General features: G+C 36.8%; 1 pseudogene; it reads right to left on the bottom strand.

The window, feature by feature from the left end:
- Positions 1-2,213: 2,213 nt before the first annotated feature.
- Positions 2,214-2,856, bottom strand: LOC144235665 (rRNA-processing protein FCF1 homolog pseudogene; annotated as a pseudogene).
- Between the last annotated feature and the right edge of the window lie 4,794 nt (positions 2,857-7,650).

Raw genomic sequence — 7,650 nt, 5'->3', positions numbered from 1 at the left:
ACTCATTGCCACTCTAGGGAAAATCCTGAAACAAGTGAAGCTTGTTTGATGAACCAAGCTTGCTTTTCTGGACTCCTTTCTCCATTGCATGGATTCTCTCCCTCTTTTTCTTTACATTATGTGCCCAGAACTTGCTTGCTTTTTCCCTCAGTTAAAACATGCTTTCAAGAGAAGACTGGTTTTAATTACTTATATATTTCTTGAGACTGTAATGTGATATAATTCTGAAATTTATATACACTTTAAGCATTATCACTAACTATAGGTTGAAAGCCACTACTCTCTTGTGTAGAAGTTTAAGTGTTAAAAACCATGTGAGAACAATTTTGGAGGGCTAGGCAAGAGATTTACATTGACTTGCTAAAAATGATACACGTATTTCATTGCCTGTTTTCTTGCATTTAAGCCTATTCCTATAAATTCCTCTAAACATTGTGTTTCTTTAAATAATTTCCATAATGCACCCTGCCTAAGGATTCCCCCCTACAGTGTTTTTTATACTTGGAATCAGTGTGCTCTTAATATCAAAGAAGAGTGAATACATAAAGCCATACAACCCACCTTCCTAGGATAGAAGTATGGAACAGGGCAAGAGCACTGCCTGAAAGTCAGAAAACACAGATTCTAGTCTTAGAGAAATCATGGAGTCTTTTACTCTGGAAAAGGCATATAAACAGAGATCTCTGTTGGGTCATAATTCCCTTTCAGGGCTCCTGTTGTCTCTGATTAGTAGACTATGCATACAGTTGACATTTACTGAGGATTCGCTGAGTAAGACTGTCCACACTAAGTATTAGCCATGGGCTTCTAATTTCTTTCAGAGACAATGCTATTACTTTCTAATATAATGGAAATGAAGAGAAAGCATTGACTCTCAATTCTCAAAAGGTTTATACAATTTGTGAGTTGTAGACTATGAGTAATAAGATGTTCAGAAATGCTTCAAGAAATTCCAGCAATAATGTCAGCTTCTACTCTGTGGTGGAGGTTAATGCACTTCTCCCACAAGAAAGAGCTGAGCAGTCAATGCCTTATCTGAGTAATTTAGCCCAAAATTGTGGGTTTTAAAAATATGCTTGAATTTCATGGATATTTATGCTAACTTCCATTTCACTGGAGTCTTATAGAAAGATCCTATAGTCACAGATTATGACTAACTTAAACTTTTAGAAGAATGACTTCATTCATGTAAATGAGTATATGGCATAAATGAAGTTTCCTTTGGGTCACGATTCACCTTTTCTATCTTCTCCTTTCCACAAATATAATTTTTCTCTTATGAATCATCATATACTCACAGGAAGGAAGATGTCACAACATCACCAGTGCCATCAAGTCTTATTCTTGGTACCCTATAATCAGGCTATTTTGTGAGCCTCAGTTTCACTTATTATTTCCCTCAAAGACAAGGAACAGGTTTTCTCATGTACTAGCTCCTTTCTACATAAATATAAAGACCTTTATGAGTTATCAAGAAATCTTAGTGCCTTAGAATTGCCTCTGAAACAACTTTCTTTGGCTTCCCTTTCTTTTTGTTCTGTCAGATCAGAGATCTTTATTTCTAAGCTGAAAACTTTTCAAGTTTCTTATGAGCAGTGCAAAATTGGTTTTCAAAAACACTTGCAAAAGAGTTACCATGCAGTTTTCTAGAAAACGTCTACCTTTGCAACAGGACACCTAAAAATCCAAGCTTTCTACTTACTTTCCACCAGAAAAAATTCTTTTTTCTTTCCTCTGTTTTTAAAGTATGGTGTCTCTTAAATACTGAGAACAAACTGAGGGTAGATAAGGGGTGGGGGAGAGGGGAAAGTGAGTGATGAGGATTGAGGAGGGCACTTGTTGGGCTGAGCACTAGGTGTTGTATGGAAATGAATTTGACAATAAATTATATTAAAAAATAAAGTATGGTGTCTCGAAGTTTTTCCTTTCATTGTATGATTAAGGAAGTAGTAGCTCACTAAACTCCCACTAGTTATGTGTGTGTGTGTGTGTGTGTGTGTGCAATCAACTGATTTACAAGAAGATGCAACAAAATTCAAAATGATACAAAATATCAATTTCAAAACAACATCAAAAAGTGAGTGTATTTAACCATACTCAGCTCATAACAGAGCAAACGAGTAAGGAGAATAATTCATGCTATAGCATATTGCTATATGAACTGGCAACAGAAAAAGTTGGTAAAGGAAGGCAGAGGAGCTGGAGTGTTAGAATTAGAACTGAGGAGCTCCATAATCGTCTGGCATATGCTCAATATTGTACCTGTCTATAGAAGTGTACATGATGTGAACCTCAGGGATCTTCCAGATCCTTCGTTTAAGGTCCTAGTGAACTGTGGCCACAATGTAACACTTGTGCTGAGTTACTCTCTGTACTAAGCAGTCATCTGCTTAGGTTCCTTTGTGTATGCTTGTGGTGTGGGTGGTAATCGTTCAAATCTCAGGTCTTTGGCAATCCTTAGAGCCACTTGATACTTTTGCCCCAATTTCTCAATTTCAGCCATTACACATTCAGTTATACAAGGTATACACTTGGCATACTAACAGTCCTCATTGATTGTAGTAAGTCAAGTTTGGCTTTAATGGAAAAATTGATAAAGTTAGTATCATCCAGGATGTGGTAAGGTAGGCCCAGCTGTGTGTTATATTGGAAGAATAAGCAGAAAGGATGTTGGGGGACTTCTCTTTCCTTGAGTGCCCTGGGATCTTTCTTTTCTTTCTTTTTAGGTTTCAATCTATCCTTCTCTTTAAGCCTCTGATCTCGGAGACTAAGCATTTGCTTTATGGTTGCATACTTTCTTGCTTTCTTTTGCTTCCCCTTGTTCACACCGCACTCTTGTTTCTCCCCAAACTCCCACTAGTTATTAACATCTATTGGAATTAGCTTATCAGATGATTCTCAAACAGGCTGCTCCCATACTGAGGGAATCTTCATTTTAGAAACAAGGAAAAAGAGTCACTTACCTTGCATGCACTGAAATCCAGGGACTTAATAGGTGTTTTAAATATATTATCACTTCTAAACTACATAGCAGTTTTAGATGTCAGTGCCTGGCAAGTATGTAATTTTCCCTTGTTCACAGGGGGCCAGGATTCACACCAATGATGCCTGACTTCAAAGCCCATTGCTCATCCTACTACAATAGTGTTCTAAAGGAAAGTTCGGTATTTCCAGTCTCAGTTCATGACTGAGAGGCTGAGAGGGTAGCTCATCATACTTGAGGAATTCAGGACTGAGAAGTGAGAGTGGTGGAGGAAAACCAAGGGAAGGGTGAGAAGTGGATGGGGGACAAATGTGGCAGGGGGGAGATGAAAATGTCATGACGATATTTTCTCTCTGCACCATAATTTTTCCCAGAACAACTCCTCACTATAAGAATATTTTTATAGCAACTGTAACTGTAATATATTTGTTTGTATGTTGAGAATTCTCATACATGATTACAAGTTTCATTTTTGAGGACTTATTCTTATAAAACTCATCATCATCATCAAGACAGTGACATCTTGAAACAAAATAACCAACATGATAAATAGTCTTTTTTTTTTTTAAATGTTTATTTCTGAGAGAGAGAGAGAGACAGTGTGAGCAGGGGAGGGTCAGAGAGAGAGGGAGATACAGAATCTGAAGCAGTCTCCAGGCTCTGAGCTAGCTGTCAGCACAGAGCCCGATGCAGGGCTCGAACCCACGAACCGTGAGATCATGACCTGAGCTGAAGTCGGACGCTTAACCGACTGAACCACCCAGGCGCCCCGATAAATAGTCTTTAATGTCACACAGATTTCTTATTTGGAGTCTCATCTCCTTGTACTGGCAATCTCCACTCCTGCTTTTCAAGAAAATCTACCATCTCTGTTGAACATCTACCATGAATAAAGCATTCTTAACTTTGGCCCCTTGGCTTGCCCCTTCTCTCCCCTTCTTCCCCCCGTGGCTTTCTTCTCTCTAGATATACCTCTGTAGTACTGGCCTTTCTGCTTCCTGACTTTCCATAAAATTTGTCAGTCAGATATTCCATGTTCTTGGGGACTTAAAGAAATCTATAATGTCTATGGATAACATAAGTATATTTGGCCAGGGGTCTTCTGGATAAGATGTCTTTTAGTTTTAATAAAAATAACCTTTGACCCATTGGAGTCATAGCATTTGAAAGCTAAAGCAAACTTAGAGATGTCTGATATAATTCCATCATTTTCAAATGGCAAAATGAGGCCCAGAGAAATTCCTAGATTTTGGTTCTTAGATCACACTGTCAAGATAGTGAAATGGCAATTATTACTTCAGAAATGAGGAAAGAGTAGTACAGAAAGAAATGATTCGATTGAAGCTACACAGAGGATCAAAAGCCCAAATGGAATGGATTTCCTTTCACCTACCTTTCTTCTGATTTCACTTTATTTTTCTTATAAAACTTGCCTCTATCTTTTCAAACCCTTTTAGGTTGAAATTTCATGGATGTCTGAAACCTGGAAGTAGCAGTAAACTGGGCTGGAGTGTGAGAATTAGGGAGAACTTGCCCTTAGATTTTAGTTGCTTTCATTTTATAAGTCACTCTTACCTTTTTAAAGCAATATGCTGATAATGATATGACTTGCCTAATATGAAAAATTAACAATGAATTACTGTTAGTGTCACATTAGTCAACTTTAGTAAATAGAACAGTTTTCCAGTCAGGAACTTGATAGGCCATTTGTATTTTATAGTCTTCCTAGGCAAAAATAAATACTAAATGCTGCAAACCAATCATTTCTAAGTTAGCTATAATACTAAAATATGCTGCTCATAACATTTGCTTTCCATTTGTTAGCAGGATGAAATTATTAAACATATCATTTGACTTTGCTGTTTCTGTCCTGAATAAGAATCTTCAGTTCTAAAAGGCTTGGTGATAAATTCATAACCAAAAGGTAAATAAATTTGTGTGAGCAGTGATATGATAGAGGTTAGATTGAGAGTTCATCATTTATTCTTGGGCAGAGTACAGATTCGTATTATGAAAAGAGTTAGGGAGGTCAAGTGATTTTAGCTGATTGACTTTCTTTTCTTCTAGTTCGATTCTTAATATTACCTTCTGACAGGGGTTATAGGATGAGATTTTATCTTTTGGCTTCATCTGGTATTCATACCTACTTTTCTACAAAATATCCAGATTAGAGATTATGATTATGTTTTATGATACAAAAGTTGTAGCTCTGCTTTAGGAATTTTTTATATTTGTGGGTCTCCAAGTTAAAGATTCACTACTTTACTATTTTATTCATATAAAATAAAAATAGTGAATACTGAACATTTACTATTTACCGGGTGCTGTGCCCAAACCTCTACTTGTATTGTCTATTTAATTTTCATATGAACCAGCAAGGTAGGTATCTACAATCTTCATTCTCATTTTAAAGATGAGGAAACTAATTTCACTCATATGTGGAATTTAAGAAACAAAACAAATGAACAAAGAAAAAAAGAGACAAACAAAAACCCCAGACTCAAAGGAAAAAAGAGACAAACAAAAACCCCAGACTCTTAACTATAGAGAACAAACTGATAGTTACCAGAGGGGAGGTAGATTGGAGGATGGGTGAAATAGGTGATGGAGATTGAGGAGTGGCACTTGCGGTGATGAGCACTGGGTGATGTATGGAAGTGTTGAATTACTATATTTTACATCTGAAACTAATATAACACTGTATGTTAATTTACACTGGATGTAAAAATAAATTAAAAATATAAATAAATAAATTTTCATTAAAAATAGATGAAGAAACTGAGATTTGGAGGGGCTAGGTAACTTGCCCGTGGACCCCAGTTATCAGTGAGGAGTTGAAACAAGTTGCCTGACTTCAGAGCCTGTGCTCTTATCTCTTGTGCTACACTGGTCGGTGGATAAGAAAAATGGTGAGGAGAGTAGGTGAGGACTAACACATTAAAGCTGGGCAGAGAGGAAGTCTGAAGTCACAACTAATTCTCACTCTTACGACCCATCATAGGTCAAAATAACAGTCTTTGCTCTGTTGAAAATATTCTTACTTCAAGAGTAGATAAACTTGTGGCTAGTAAGAAGATTTTCTTTCATTGCTGATATCTAATACTTGCCAAGTTTTGTTGAATCTTTCTTCTGAACTTTTCTGAAATCTTTCCCTCCCCCCTGCATCCTCAATCCCACTGACTTAGTTTAAAAATTCCTCTTTAGGTCTCATCAGTATCTTATTGCTAATCTCTCCACCTGCCCACTAGGTCCATTTTCTGATATTCCTTCAGTATCAAGAGGAAAATCAGACAGAGCTTGTCACCAAGTTGCTTATGGGCTTGTTGAGAGATAACAATAAATAAGCAATTACAAAACAATATGATGAATCCTTGATTTATTAGGAGCAGGTATGCTCTGTGGGGGCATAGAAAAGTCAGGATTTTAAGAGGAGAGCCAAAGTAAAAGGTAACACTTAATGGAAGTGCTAGTTACTGATACTGGAAATAAAAATAACACATTCTACTGATAGTTTCACTACTAATAGTTTTGAGCTATTCATTTGTGTCAGGCATTGTTTTAAGTCATTTACATATACTATCTCATTTAATTCTAACCATACTCTACAGTAGGTATTATTATCCTAGCTTTACACATGAGGAAACCAAGTATTAGAGGGATTAAGTAGTCTACCTAGGGTTACAAAACTAGTAAGGGAGGAGCAAGGAATCTAAATAAGGCAGTCAGAATTCATTACTAATTTTATTTGGAGGGGAAGAAGGGGTGAGTTATTATGTGTATTGCATTTGAGGAGTAGAGCTGTTCCAAAGACAGTGGATGAGTAGATCTCAGGTTTAGGAGCTGTGGGGTTGGGAATCATCAACAAGAAGTTATCTGGTGCTAAAAATGTTGATGCAAATGCTCAGGAGAGTGTGAGTTAGAAAATAGGAAGTGCAATGAGAGAAACTTGGGGGAAAAGAGAGGGAGAAGAGTCACTAAAAAATATATCAAAGGATTATCACAGAGGATTGTTATTTGTAGGTGGACACAGTTTGCAAGGCTTGGCACATAGGAGTTATAAGAGGTCATTGCTTATCCTGAAGAACCTGCATTAGTTCTTTCTTTGTGCAAAGAGGTTTATTTCTCCATTTAAGACTATATCATAGTTACCGGCCTAGTACCTTATGTGACTCAGTATTTGTAAGAGCAGGGGTCAGCAACTTTTTTTTGAAAAGGGACAGAAGGTAAATAGTTTTGGCTTTGTAGACCGCATAATCTCTGTTGCGACTGTTGAATTCTATCATCTATGATACTGCAATAGCAGCCATAAACAATATGAAAACAAATAGATGAAGCTGTGTTACGATAAAGCTTTATTTACAAAAACAAATGATGAGTTGGATTTGGCTAATGGGCTGTGATTTGTTAACCCTTGATCTAGAAACACCCCTCTTGGTTTGGTATCCTTTCAAACCTTCTTTCTCAGCTCTGGTCCTTGCTTCATTAAACACTTAGCTCTACATAGTTGAATGTTCTTGCACGTCTTCTTTATTTCCTCCTTATCTCCTACTTCTGGTACATTCCCTGGTAAACTTCTTTGGGGAAGAAGTATTTTTAATATTTATTGTGATAGCAGCTCCATAGGAAAAACTAAGGTAAAAAATGGTTGTTAATGGAACTATGTTAAT

The sequence above is a fragment of the Crocuta crocuta genome, unplaced genomic scaffold (genome assembly GCF_008692635.1).
Source record: "Crocuta crocuta isolate KB4526 unplaced genomic scaffold, BGI_CrCroc_1.0 scaffold65, whole genome shotgun sequence".
Lineage (NCBI taxonomy): Eukaryota > Metazoa > Chordata > Mammalia > Carnivora > Hyaenidae > Crocuta > Crocuta crocuta.
Note: the sequence above shows the minus strand (reverse complement) of the source record. Positions and strands in the feature narration are given on the sequence as shown.